The sequence below is a fragment of the Callospermophilus lateralis genome, chromosome 3 (assembly GCF_048772815.1).
Source record: "Callospermophilus lateralis isolate mCalLat2 chromosome 3, mCalLat2.hap1, whole genome shotgun sequence".
Classification (NCBI taxonomy): Eukaryota; Metazoa; Chordata; class Mammalia; order Rodentia; family Sciuridae; genus Callospermophilus; species Callospermophilus lateralis.
In genome coordinates, this window is record NC_135307.1 from 199,035,093 (window position 1) to 199,050,092 (window position 15,000).

Consider the following 15,000-nt stretch of genomic DNA (forward strand, 5'->3'; position numbering starts at 1 on the left):
GGGGTCGACCAGTTGTCCGAAGGAGGACTTTGATTTTTTTTCATGCGTCGTGTACGAAGGTCGACTAGCTGTCCTGACCTTTCTTTTCTTTTTCTTTCTTTCTTTCTTTCTTTCTTTCTTTCTTTCTTTCTTTCTTTCTTTCTTCTGCTTCTTCTTCTTCTTCTTCTTTTTTAAATATTTAGTGTTTAGTTTTCGGGGGACCCGACATCTTTCTTTCTTATTTATTTATTTATTTATTTATTTATTCATTCATTCATTCATTCATTCATTCATTCATCCATCCATCCATCCATCCATTTATCCATTTCTTTATTTATTTATATATCTATCCCTCTCTCCTCTCTCCTCTCTCCTCTCAGCTCTCTCTTCCTCTTATCCCTGGCCCCCTCATCCTATCACTCCTTTCTTCCTCCAACACAAACCCTGCTCCCGCTCCACCCCGCGAGGTCGACCAGTTGTCCATTCGAGGACTTTGCTTTTTTTTTCTTTTTTCTTTTAATGCCGTATGTACGGAGGTCGACCAGTTGTCCTAACATAAGTGGGCGGGGACGGGGCGGGGGCGGGGATGGGGGTTGGGGCCGAAGTCGAAATGAGTATGCCTTTATACACACCCTTTTTTTTTTTTTCCTTCCTTTTTTTTCCTTCCTTCTTTCTTTCCTCCTCCTCCTCCCCCCCCCACCCTAACCTCCCCTCCCCCTCCCTCTCCTCCTCCTCCTCCTCCTCCTCTTCCTCCCCGTCCAAGTTAATTTGTCCTTGGATTCTTTTTATTTTTTAATTTTTTTTTTAATGTTTATTTTTTAGTTATCGGCGGACACGACATCTTTGTTTGTATGTGGTGCTGAGGATCGAACCCGGGCCACACGCATGCCAGGCGAGCGCGCTAGCTACCGCTTGAGCCACATCCCCAGCCCCTGGATTCTTTTCAGCTGTAAGTGACGGTAGGATGACTCCACAAATACTCCTTATTTCACGTGGGGACATTCTTTCCTAATCGGTAGTTCAGTTTTAATTGCATGCATCAAATCATTCCTTGTGTGCGTCTGGGCTTTTTCTTCTCTTGGTGCTCAGTACCTGGAGAGGAATGTCAAAGCCCGGGGGTGGGGGGTGGGGGGTGGGGGGTGTGCTCTCTGGTGTTTGTGCATTTCTCTCCTTCCTTGCTTGCACACCAACTCAACTCTCGCTCGCTCCCTCTCTCCTTCCCTCCTTCCTTTCTTTCACTTTTGCTTCACTGTTTCTTTCCTGGTGGTGCTGGTGCTGGTGGTGCTTCCTTTCGATTACTTTTCTTTATTTTTTTCTTGATTTTTTTTTTTTTTTTTTTAACATTTGCTGCCCCTCCCCCGGTCTCTCTCTCTCTCTCTCTCTCTCTCTCTCTCTCTCTCTCTCTCTCTCTCTGAGATTCAGAGGCCACCTTGCACTTCTTCCTGGCCGCACTTGTAATTCAGCTTTTTACTTTTGATAAGAGTCACTTCTGACATCCTCTGCTCTCCAAAGTCTACGTGACTTCATGACTATGCTGGGCCTGGACTCAAGGGCAGATAAGTCTGCCTAAAACAGGGAAGAAAGGTGATATGATTTCCCCTGGATTGAATCCAGAAGTGCCTAACTACCACCACGGAGTTTTTGTGTGTGTGTGTGTGTGTGTTTTTTTTTTTTGTTTTTTTTTTCGTTTTTTTTTGTTTTGTTTTGTTTTGTTTTGTTTTTTTGAGATGGGGTGTCCCTGGATTGCTCATGTTGGCTAACATCAAAGGAGACAACATCCTATCTCAGTCTGTGATAACACCTGCGGTGGTGTTATCACATGGGGTGTGTGTGGGGGGGTGTCCTTCCCCTTCCCCTTCCCTCTCTCCTTTCTCTATTTGCTGGTTAAAGCTCGAGGTCTCTGGAGGTTGCCTGATTACTCCCAGGACCTCACCTTCTCTTGTGAGTAGCTGAGGTGGTGGTTGCTGAACCCTGTCCCACCATTCTGATCTTTCACTACTCTTACTGTTCTCTTCCAGGACTTTTGCATCGAGTTCCTTCTTCCAAGGATGGTGGAATGATGACAAAGATGATGGTACTGGAGATTTGGAACACTTTTTTTTTGTTTGTTTTTTGTTTTTTGTTTTTTTGGTGGTTGTTTTTCCTCCCGGATGGCTGTCAAACCTGCAGCAGCACACACATCGGTCCATCTGGAAGTGGAGAATCTCTAAAGGATCTTCAAGGAAAGCGTGGACAAGGAGGATTCAGTCCCCGGGAGACTCTTGACACGAGATGGGAAATCCCCCCCCCCCCCATTTCTTCTGGAAAATACCTAATACCAATAAAGACAGGACAAAATGCAGCACAGGCTGGCTGGCTGGCTGGCTGGCTGGCTGGCTGAGGTTTATGTAGCGCCGAGTAGGTCTACAGGTAAAATTGGATCCCAGAGCAACTGTGCAGTTACTCAGGGTCCTTGCCTTCCCCAACTGTCCCCTATCGGACCGAAGCTGCTCCCTCCCCTAAGGCCTTTCTCAGTCGGCTAATCCACCACACTTAGGAGTGGTGAAGGTGGGACACACGTTTTAGGCTTGCTTGGCTTCTTCAGTCGGATCTCATCTCGCCACCGGGTCAGAAACACAAGCATATACACGTGGATGCGCATAGCGACGGGTTTCCACCCTGTGGAACTTGGGAGTTCACAGTGAGTGCTCTGCGGTCTGAGAAAAGCAGCCTCGTTAGTTGCAGTCACTGAACGCTAGGTGGCGCAAAGCTACCGTCATTTTGGAAGGCCTGCCTGAGTTCCATTTCCAGTTTAGATATAATCTATCTACATGTATAGACATAGATACATAGATAGATAGATAGATAGACAGACAGACTGACAGACTTAGATATCTATATCTATATCCATATACAGATCACTACGCTGCAAGCCGCTGCGTCATATCTTCCTCTCTTCCCTCAGCCTACTGAGTCCCTGGAAAGACAGATGGGCACGGGCCTCAGTGCGGTTGTACTCCCGCCTTCCCCCCCCCCCCCCACAGTAAAGTCCTGGAAGCACTGGGGGGTGGGGAGGACATACCGCTTTCACCCCTGGTATCTGATCACGTTCCTTAGCCTTTAACATGCCCCACCTAGGAGATAGCTTCTGTGCCTCTGCCCGACCCTTGGAATTTGAACTATAATCCCCACTTCCCCCATCCCACTCACTCCAATTCCCTAGTAGTAGTCCCTCCCTCCCAAGGCTGTCACCACCAGAGGTCCATAGTAAACACCTTCCCCTCCCCCCCCCCCCCCCCCCCCCGCCCCTGAGAGTTATGAGGGAGGGCCTGGATGAGGTTAAGAGAGAAACGAACAAAAATAAAACAGTGATGTTTCCCGTGTGTGTGTGTGTGTGTGTGTGTGTGTGTGTGTGTGTGTGTCTGTGTCTGTGTCTGTGTCTGTGTCTGTCTGTCTGTCTGTCTAGTGTGTACCTGTCTGAGCCCAAAACCCAAACAGGATGGATTTGGGCCTGGGGGAAGGAGAGGGAGGCCCTTCCTGGGTTTACTTTCTGGGGAAGGGAAGAGACAAAGGAAAAAAAGGTGAGGGTGTTGCCCAGCAATCAAGACCCTTTGTGGACCAAGGCCCGAGGCCCTGGGTTTCTTCCCCAGCCTAGCATCACAAAAGAAACAAAAGTTGTGAACAAAGACAGACTCAAACAACCAAAACAGGCAATAAAATCTCATCTCAAAGACTCTGTGCTGGGCTGGGATGGGCTGGGATGCGCTGGGGTCCTTTATATCTCAGCGTTAGAGTGGTCCCCTAGCATATTCGAGGCCCTGGGTTAGATCCTCAGCTCCAGATAAAAAGAAATTAATAACATAAAGGCATTGTTTAAATACATACATACATACATACATACATACATACATACATACATAGATAAATAGGTAAATAAATAAAATCCAGACACTAGAAGAGACCTTGCTCACACAGACAGAGGTGGTGGTGGTGGGGGGGGGGGGAGATCAAGATGGAAATCACTCTACCCTTGGCATCCAATAGACAAATATGGCTCCCCATACTCATGTCAGGGTTTCCTTGGTGGGGATGGAACCAGAAACCAGCCCCTCACACAGGGGCTGGTTTCTGCCTGGAGCCTGGAACTGGGGACTGAACACGGACACAGTTTACCACTGAGCTAAACCAACATCCCCTTTTTATACAGATATTTTTATATATTTTTGGTAAATCCATTGATTTATGAGTTGAACCCAGAAGCACTCACTTGACCACTGACTGAGCCACATCCCCATATTCAATTTATCTATCTATCTATCTATCTATCTATCTATCTATCTATCTATCATCTATCTATTCATTTGTTTTCTGGCTTGCTTGCTTGTTCTAGTTAAAGCTTGGTCCCGGGGTTTCAAAAACTGACTTCCAGACCACTCACGTATAAAGGAATCAAGCCTTTATTAAAGCACAACTAGTGGCGACTGAGCAGAAGAGCATAAAGCTGTTCCCCTGGCCAGCCCCAAACAATTGCAAGGGTGCCCCTTATAAGCCTCAAACCTGCAAAAGGGACGTTTTGGGGGGAGGGGGCGTCTAGCTAATGCAAGCAAGCCACGTTACAGAAGCGGGAGAGTGAAGTCAGGCGGAGGGACGCTCAGCCAATCACAATCAGCCTAGCCACTCCAGTGACAGAAGCTTAGCCCCCCCCCCCCCCCCCCCGCTCCCCCTTTTATGGGCTAGTTACAGAAACAATGTCCCATTAGGTAGTTCCTTACTCTTAAAGGTTTCTATAGCACAAGGAAAAGAACATCTTGCTTCAGTCATGACCCTTCTACTTGGCCTGGTTGTTTTACAGAATGGGGACATAAAACAAAACGGAGTCCCATTTGCTTTTACTATCACAACTTTTCTTTGGGAGACAGGGGTCTCCTCGCGAGGTTACTTTCGCTATGAGTTTACGATCCTTCTCTCAACCTCATCCTGATCCTCTTGGGGGTGGGCGGGGGAGGATCGACATGAACCCCCAACCCATACCTTTAATTTTTTGAGCTGTAGATGGATGGACACACTATCTTTACCTTATTTACTCGTTTGTCCCTTTGTTTTGGGTTTCGTGGTGCTCAGGATGGAATCCAGCGCCCCACACGTCCCAGGCAAGTGCTCTACTACCGAGCTAAAACCCTAGCCCAAGCTTTGCATTCTAGAATGAATACATTTCCTTCTATGCTGAAGGAACACAGACACATTTATTGTACAACAAGCCCAGAGATCTTCACATCACACTTGCCTAGAAGTCCTACATACATTCATTGACCTTTGACTTTGGAAGCCAAGTTCAGAATCTACCAGCTCTGCCCAGACTCTGGCCAGATAACTGCCACGATGTGGTGTTTTGCTCACCAACAGTTGGACCTAGGAGAACAGCTTGGACTCAAGTGGACAAATACTCTTATGCATTCAGGAAACAGTGCCACTCACCTGGTACAGGAGTGTTCTTTCAACAAATGATCCCCAAACCCTTACTTTTTCAATTAAAACTAACAGATGTGAAAACTGGTCATTAATGGCACAGATCTTTTTATTTATTTATTTATTATTTTTTAGACAGAGTGTGAGAGTGAGAGACAGGGAGAGAGAATTTTTTAAATATTTATTTATTTAGTTAGTTAGTTAGTTAGTTAGTTTTCCGCGGATATAACATCTTGATTTGTTTGTGGTGCTGAGGATCGAACCCTGGCCGCACGCATGCCAGGCGAGCATGCTACCACTTGAGCCACATCCCCAGCCCCAAGCACAGATCTTTCTCTTTTCGTTTTCTTTTCTTTCTTTCTTTCTTTCTTTCTTTCTTTCTTTCTTTCTTTCTTTCTTTTTTTTTTTTTTTTTCTAAATCTGAATGTTACACCGAATGCATGTGTTAGAACTTCCACATGGGTCACTGACTATGGGATAAGTTTAGAGCTTCGATACAATACACGTTCTAATAAAAAGGGTGACCTCTCATGTAGGAAACCTATATGTCTTTAAGTGTACCGACTTTTTAATAATAAAAAAATCTCTCAGACACAGCACAGCATAGTACTCTAGTCCCCAGATGTGCACACATCTCCAGTGACAGAGATGTGGGGTGATTCAGGAGAATCACAAGACTAAGCCCAGCCTCAGCAACTTATGGAGCCCTGGGGTAACTCGACAGAGAGAGAGAGAGAGAGAGAGAGAGAGAGAGAGAGAGAGAGAGGCAGAGAAGGGGGGATAGGTGTTGGGGGGGTGTTGCTCAGAGGCAAAGCATCTCAGAAGGAAGAGGGGGAATTTATTATAATAAGAAAACATAAGAACTGAACCTTTACAGCAACAAAACTCTGATGACTCTGCTGACACTCTGTTGTTCTAACCCATCGGAGGCCTAGCAAGGTTATCAAACAGAAAAGTGATTTTCTGGATGAAAATTCTAAATATTTGTTAGCCAATGGGCAGATAACCCACCCTGAAAGTCAATATGGCTTCACCTATGATTAGGGAGGGGGAGGGTAGGGAAAAGAGAAAGGAAAAAGGATATGGGTTTTAACATGAGCCTCAGTGGCTGAGCAGTGAGACTTATACTCAAAGCCTATAAAGTGGACCCCTGTTACATTTTCTGACACCCACCACCACCTCACCCCCCCCCCACCCCCCCACCCCGCTTTAATTGATTTGACAGTTGGGAGAAAAATTAAAAAAAAAAAAAAAAAAAGACAAAAAAGGACAACAACAGCAACAGACAGAAACAACAACCACCCTTACCGAATTTCTGAATTTACATGAGTGAATGACTCTTCTTGATTCTCAGTAACATAGTTTATACTTTTCATGGTTTTTGATTTGTTTGTATGTAATTAAAAAAAAAAAATCAGAAGAAATTATTGGTATGCATGGTGGTGGTGGTGGCGGTGGTGGCAAAAAGTAACCTGGAACCTGCTTTACTTAGGCTACTGGTTTGATAAAGTCTTCCTTGCATGGATGTGTTGTAGGGACAAATGAGGCAAGGCACCGACCGAACAGAGCAGGAAAACGGTTTTATTTGGATGCAGCCAGGTTCAGAGAAGATGGCTTTTGCTGTAAGGAATTAATCCCCTGAACCCAAAGTTCAGGTAGTTTCAGAGTTTTATACCCAGCATGTAAGGGGAGGGGCTCAGAAATTCATGGTCTGCAGAAGTTCACATAAAAGCAGCTTTTTCTCTCACTGTTCTGGGCATGTTAACCCTTGGAGGACAACACCTGAGAAGGGGAGAGCTTCTTCTCCCCTGTCTACTCTCCCCCTGCCAGCTGTTACCATGGAGTCCAGTTGGTACCGTCTCGTATCTTAAACATGTAGACATCTCTGTGAAGCCCAGCTCAAGGCCAGAGGCCTTGTTTGCACATTTCTTCAAAGTACTGTTCTGGACATGTTTGTGAAAAACTAGTAACGGGGGGGGGGGGGGGGGGGAGGGTGGGGGGTGGGGGGGGGTGTCCAGCACCTGGAGTGCTGGTATCTTCTCGGCCAGTGGCCAAGTAAACAGGGCGACACGAAAATAGGAAGTTTATCCACCTTGAATTCTTTTGCACAGAGAGACTCTTTTGCTGACAGACCTAAAACCAGTCTGGGTGAAGATTTCAGAAGAGGCCCAGTTAAGACTTTTCAGTGGAGAAAGGGGGTGCCACTTCAGATGATGAATCCCAAAGACACATTGGACTGGCCCAAACATATCGCATATTTTAAGCTTCTTCTCATTCACGGCAAAGAGTAAGCAGTTTTACCTAACAATAGTTTGGTTTCAAAAGGCTTTTTTTTTTTTTTTTTTGGTAATCCAATCCCCTGCTTTTCCCTTAGAGCTCTTCTCTTTTCTCTTAGAAAACTCTACTCTTACTCAGAGGTCCAAATCTCCATTCCAATGACACAGGGGGGGAAAAAAAAAAAAAAAATTCTCTCAAGCACCTGGACCCCTCCTGCCCCAAATACAGGAGTTCTGGGTGATCAATGAATTTAAAAGGCAGGAAGAATGGATCATTAACAGAAATGAACATAACCACAGTTACTACTTTCTAAGAGTTGGAAAGAATTACCCAGGGCAGAGCTTCCAACTGAAACACTGTAATTATTAGACAACAAACAGACAGACAGACAGACAGACAGACAGACAGTCAGACAGACAAAAACCCTGAAGTACAAGAGACTCTCCCCTTCTCTCTCTATAACACACACACACACACACACACACACACACACACACACACACACACCCCTCTCTTTCTCTACACCAAACTCTTTTTAATCGCTTGATTTTCAGTTTCTCACTTAGTGGAGCACCCCTTTTCTTTAGGATCAATCTCCTCCTGGGTTTCTTTTTATACCAAAGGGGGGCAAGTTACACATAATCCAGGAGAAGGAGGCCAAAGCAATCAGGTTATTAAGGAACATCAGGAGAGAGAAATTAAATGCTGGTAGACACATTGAACAAGTGCTCTGAAACAAATGATATTCAAATTAACCTCTTAGTGTAGTTTTAAACCAATCGGTCAGCATAAATGCAGAGTTAGAGAGACAAACTGACCCTTAAAACAGGTTGGGAATTGTGAACAGCCTGGAGAGGCCACATTTTTCTTCCTTCAGGGGCAGTGGGAGAGACTTTGCCCTGCCTGTTGTTATGTAAATTAGAACTGAGACCTGCCCCAAGCAAGCCCGGTTTAGTGTAAGAATCTTACTTCCCCGCCCTGATAACTGGCACCCCAGCCTGGCAGGAAACAAATTTTCCCTTGCAGACAAAGCGGTAGGAACCCAAAGTGGCGGGAACCACCCTTCCCCGCTCCCCTCCCCCCTCCCCCTCCCCCCCCCCAAAACCCAAAAAAACCCACAATGTCACCGAGAAGGCGTAGTACAAGTACCTGCTTTATCTAGGCTACTGGTTTGATAAAGTTGGCACTTTGTTGAGGGTATTTGGGTATTTCAATCTCACCTTGACCCCTGACCCGCCCCTCTCAAGAGTTTGTGAAAGATGGATGCGGCTATTTCTCCCTGAGATTTGTGAATGTACAGGTTTATACTTTCTTTGGGTTTCATCCCGTTCTTGAAATGAATCCTGGCAGTGGCCCACATGCTACGACCTCCAGCTTACTTTTGTGTTGTTCAGAGAAGAGTTGTGGTGTGATTTCATCTTTTAGACTTTGTCGAGATTTGGTTTATGTTCCATTCTATGGTCAACTTTGGTAAACATTCCGTATTCACTTGAAAAGAATGTCTGCTGTGTAGTGGTGGCCTTGCAGTGTTCTGAACGTGCCCATTAGGTGTGGGTTGTTCGTGATGTAGTTCTGCTGTCCTTTGTTCCTGATTATTTATTTATGGCCTAAGTCGTCCTCAGCTGCTAAGGGACGAGTGTTCTCATCTCCTTGCCATAATAGATTTATCCATCTTTTCCTTTAATTCTCTGTGGTTTTCATGCAGGTATTTATTTATTTATTTAGTTAGTTAGTTAGTTAGTTAGTTAGTTATAGCTGTTGATGGACACAATGTCTTTATTTTTGTTTATTTATTTTTATGTGGTGCTGAGGATTGAACCCAGGGCCTCACGAATGCAAGGCAAGCACTCTACCACTGAGCTACAATTCCAACCCTCATGTAGGTATTTTGAGGTTATTGAATGACTTGCACACTACCTTAAGATTGTTTAATGCTTCCTCAAAGATCTGACTGTTTATCAATGTGCTATGTTCCTCCTACGCCTGGCAGTGATTGTCTTGTGTGTACCTTGAAGTCATACTAAAAATAAAATAAATAAGTGACTGGGTACAGTGGCCTATGCCTGTCATCCCAGACAGGCTTCTCTCTCTCTCTCTCTCTCTCTCTCTCTCTCTCTCTCTCACACACACACACACACACACACACACACACACACACACACACACAGCTGAGGCAGGAGGATCCAGAGTTTAAAGCCACCCTCAGCAAAAGTGAGACACTAAGCAACTCAGTGAGACCCTGTCTCTAAGTAATATACTAGATAGGTAGGGCTAGGGGATGTGGTTCAGTAGTCAGTGAGTGCCCCTGAGTTCAATCCCTCCTTACAGGCCTCCTCCAATAAATAAACAAACAGATAAAAAAATACATACGTTTATTTTGTTTATTTAGGTGATGATGATGATGATGATTTCAATGTGGTGCCCGGGATTGAACCCTGTGCCTCATGCGTACTTGGTAAGTACTGTACCACTGAGCCACAACACCAGACTGACAACACCATGAAGTGCTCTTGCAACCTTTCTCCAGCTTTATTTATCCCAGAGCATGTGGTGTTTCAGTCTAGGGCAACAGACCATGCTTTTTAGCCAAGGCAGCCTCTCTTAGAGCCCTGTTACAGCTTCTTATTACCAAGTGTCTAAATGTAAAATTTGGCTCTGTGATATTGATAGATCAATAAAAATAAAGATACAAAAAAAAAAAAAAAAAGATAAAACGGTCAAACTGACAAAATACAACTTCACAAGGAAGAATCCTTGTGATGATTTGTTCGATGATTTGTTCCTTTTTGTATGGCGTGCTAAGGCTCAAACTCTGTGCCAGGCCGGCCCTCTGCTACTGACCCAAAGACACAGACAGACCCTAGACAAGAAAGGATTCTCAGAGGCTGGTCATCTTCCAATTTTTTTTTTTTTTTTTTTTTGTACAGAAAAAGGAGGAAACACAAAGCCCAAAGACAAGCAGATCAAATTCCCAAGCAACCGATTTCAAACTGATTTTGACATGTTTCTGTCAATTCCTACATTGTCTGGATGGATCGAACCGTGGCCTAGCAGCTAGTCTGCCTGTCTAATTGTGGCTTCACCGTGGTGGTTTCGGTTTTGAAGTCCCACACCGTCCGTGTCCCCCGCCGGATTCTCTGGGGGTGCTGGGCAGACTGCCGGCGCCTCCCGCTGCTGCGGGGCACCCTGGCGGGGTGGGGGTGGGGCGGCTGGTGGGACGTGTCCAGGTGACTTTCTACGACCCCTGCGAAGCGGATCCCGCTGACACCGACCCTTCCGCCTGATTTTGTTGACGGTTTTCGAGCTCCCCCTGGTGGCCGCTTTTATAGGAGTGTCTTAATCCACTTCTGAGAAGTATCTGTTCAGGTCCTTGGCCCATGGATTGATTGCATTATTTGTTTGATTCTTCCCCGCCCCCCCCCCCCCCCCCGCCCCGTTGTCGTTGTTGTTTCGCTCTGGGGCAAGGGCCCACGCTTTTTAGCCAAGGCAGCCGCTCTTAGCGCCCTGTTACAGCTTCTTATTACCATGTGCCTAAACGTAAAATTTGGCTCTGTGACCCGGTGGAAAATGACTTTCGGTTCAAGAAAATGCTCATTTCTTACTCAGGTAAATAAATAGGTAAATAAAAACACAAATTCAAATAAGAATTAATGGGCTGGAGATGTGCCTCAAGTGGTAATGCGCTCCCGCGGCATGCGCGGGGCGCTGGGTTCGATCCTCAGCACCGCGTAAAATAAAATAAAGATGTTGTGCCCACCGCATACTGAAAAATAAACATTAAAAAATATTCTCTCTCTCTCTCTCTCTCTCTCTCTCTCTCTCTCCACCCCCCTCTTCCCTCTCTCTCTCTCCCCCCCCTCCTCCTCCTCTCTGTCTTTACAAAAGAAAAATAAGTAAAAGTTAAAAAGGGGGCTGGGGATGTGGCTCAAGCGGTAGCGCAGTTGCAGTTGCCCGGGTTCGGTCCTCAGCACACAAACAAAGATGTTGTTAAAAAAAAAAAAAAAAAGTAAATATTGAAATTCTCTCTCACTCTCTCTTAAAAAAAAAAAAAAAAAAAAAAAAAAAAAAAGATAACGTGGCCAGGCAGAGAAAATAGAACTCCCCAAGGAAGAATCCTTATTCCTATTATGATCAGTATTCTTTTTTTTTTTTTTTTTTTCTTTTTTAGAGTAGTTGTAGGTGGACAGCACGCCTTCTTTCGACTTTGTTCCTTTTTGTATGCCGCGCTAAGGCTCAAACCCAGTGCCTCCTATGTGCTAGGCCGGCCCTCTGGCACTGAACCACAGACACAGAGGAGGAAGGTTTCTCAGAGGCTGTTCATCTTCCCATTTTTTTTTTTTTTTTTTTTTTGGTACAGAGACAGGCGGAAACACCGAGCCCAAAGACCAGCAGATCAAATTCCCCAGCCACCGATTTCGACGGGTTTTTACATGTTTCTGTCAATTCCTCCATTCTCTGGATGGATCGGACCGTGGCCTAGCAGCTAGTCTGCCTGTCTAATAGTGGCTTCACCGTGGTGGTTTCGGTTTTGAAGTCCCACACTGCCCGTGTCCCCCGCCGGATTCTCTAGGGGTGCTGGGCCGATCTGCCTGCGTCTCGTGCCCGCCGCTGTGGGGGGGGGGGGCCCTGGCGGGGCGACCCGGCTGGTGGGACGTGTCCGGGTGACTTTCTACGACCCCTGCGGAGCGGATCCCGCTGACGCCGACCGAGGTTCCGCGTCCCTTCCTCCTGATTTGGTTGACGGTTGTCGAGCTCCCCCTGGTGGCCGCTTTTATAGGAGCGTCGGATCATCGGAAGTCTCCAAGGCGTGATATTCGGCGGCGGTGGCCGAGACAGAGTTCCAGGAGCTGGGCGGCGCCAGCGGAACTGTCTCGGTCACGCTGGGCTGGGCCGTTGTGGCCCGTTGGCGGGATATTGGACCTGCAGGCTTACTGTGTGTGTGTCGGTTGTCTTCTCTCCCTGCACGGTCCGGGCCGCGGGCGCCTCGGGTGGCAGTCTGAGCGGTTCCTTCGCCGCCACGGGCTTCGCTTTGCCCGGTCTGGGTCGGTCGCCGGGACTTCTGTCTTATTTTTCTCCCGCTTCCTCTCCCTCTCCCTCTCTCTCGCGGGTTTTGGCCGCGGGGCTGCGGGGCTTCACCGGGCGGGCCAGGCGGGTGTGCTCGCCCGGCCTTGCCGCATTGCCTCTTCGGGGGCCCGCTGCCCGCTGCCCGGGGCTTGTCCTGTTGGCTACGCCCGGCGTCCTTCGGACGTGTTCCCCGTCCGCCCTTCCCCCCCCCCCGGTCCTGCTCGCTGGGGATGGCGGTCCCCGTCTCTTGTCTTTGCCTTCGTCAACGAGGGTCGACCAGTTGTCCCTAGGGGCTCTGGATCTCGGTGATGGGCTCGATTTCGCGGTCCGCTGACCGTGACTGTGTTCAGGGAAGGCGGCAGTGGTGAGTGAACTGTTCCCGGTTGCCCCGGTCGCGATTGTTTTGGCCCGAGTTGGCCGTTTTCTGCCATCGGGTAGGTGCTGACACGTTGTCCTCTGGCGGCACACGCCAGAGCGAGGGAGCTTGGGCCTCCGGGTGCGTGCGGGGCTCTGGGCTGATGGGGTGGCCCGGACCCGTTCCCTCTTGAGCTGCTTGCCTGGGCCTGCGTGCGACGGCTCTTTGGCGCACCTGGAGCGCCCTCGCGGTGGTGCCGCCTCTGGCCGGCCGGCCTTCTGGCGCCGGAGGGCGGCGGGGGTAGGTGGCGGGTGGTCCTTTACCGCCCGTGCGCTCCTCGCTGCGGGCACCGAGGGTGGCGTGACGACGCTTGCTTCCATGGCTCCGAGCCGCGTGTCAGGCGTTCCCCGTTCCGTGTCGTCGGCCGCTCTCCCTGGGGTGTGGGGCCGGCGAGGCCGTAGCAGGCTCCTCTTAGAAGCGGTCCTCGCCGGGTCTCCCCCTGCTCCCTGGGCCTCTCCCGCCCACTCTGCTGATCGATGTGGTGACTTTGCGCTCTCCTGGGCTGGACCAAAGCCGCGCCAGGCGAGGGACGGACATTCATGGCGAATGGGCCGACTCTTCTCGTCCTGCCCGCGGGCCCCTCGCCTTGCCTCCCCGCCCGTTCGCGGTGCGGGGAAGGGCGGGGGTGCGGAATCCGGCCTCGACCTCGCTCCTGGGGTCCTCTGACGTAGCGGGTGCTTCTCGCTCGCCGCCCCCCCTGGGCGGCCAAGGGCCATGTGTGTGGCCCTCCCCGGCGCGGGGAGGGCTGCCACCGTGCTGCCTCGGCGCGACGGTGCGCCTCTGCTTCGGTGCTCCTGGGGCGCTCCGGGTTGTTTCCTGAGGTGCCTGAGGCTGAGCCGGTGTGTGCTGCTCCCGATCCCAGTGCCGCTGCCGCGGCCGGCCGCCGCCTCGCTGTCGGTCTCGCCCCGTCCGTGGGGGTTTCCGAGGCGAGTGCCTGACGGGAAGAGCGGTGTCGCTTCTTTCGGGGGATCGAGGCGGTAAGCTCGGCAGCGTTGCCCGTTCCCTCTCCGGGGGGAGGGTGTCGCGTTGTCGTCCCCAGCGCCGAGTGGCGTGGGGAGTGTTAGGCGAGCGGGCGCCCGGGCGCTCTTCCCTCTCTCCGGTGGGGGGAAGGAGACGTTGCCCGGGCGTGTGAGCGATTGTGGCGGGACGCCGAGCTGGGGCCGGTCGGGCCCCCGAGGCGATGGGGCTTTGGGTGTCCCCGGCCGCGAACGCTCAAGAAGCCTTGTGCTTGCCTGTACCGCAGATCCCCCCTCGTTGTCTCGGCGGCCGGTTGGCAGAGGGGCTGGGTTGGGTGCGGCCCACCCTCAGTGAGGAAGTTTCTCTAGCGATCCGTGAAGGGCGTGCCTTGTGTGGGGGTACCGGATTCCCCCGTTGGCCGCCCCCTGCCTTTTGCGCTACGCTACCGTCGGTGGTGTGTGTAGGCGAGAGTCCCCCCTCCCCGCCGTCTGGGAGTGCAGGGGTCCGCCGGCCCCCCGCGGGTGGGGGCCGAGCGCCTGCTCTTTGTGCCTACCGCGGCCCACGCCTCCCCCCTTGGAGTCGGGGGAGGGTTCCCGCTGGGCCTTGGCCGGGCCTTCTGGCGCGCGTGGGGCCACTGTGTGGGCCGCTGGTGCCGCGTGTGTGCGCGGTGGCGGTGGGGCGCTGTTCGCGCGGCCGGGGGTTGAGGGGCCGCGTCCCTCTTTCCCCCGCGCCCGCTGCGAGTGTCCCTCTGCCCGCTCCCGGTCCCGAGCCGGCGGGCGACCTGCGTGCGTGTGCGCTGGCCCGGGGCGCGGCCGCCGCGGCCCCCCTGGGAGCATTCCGCGGGCGGTGTGGTGAGCGAGTGG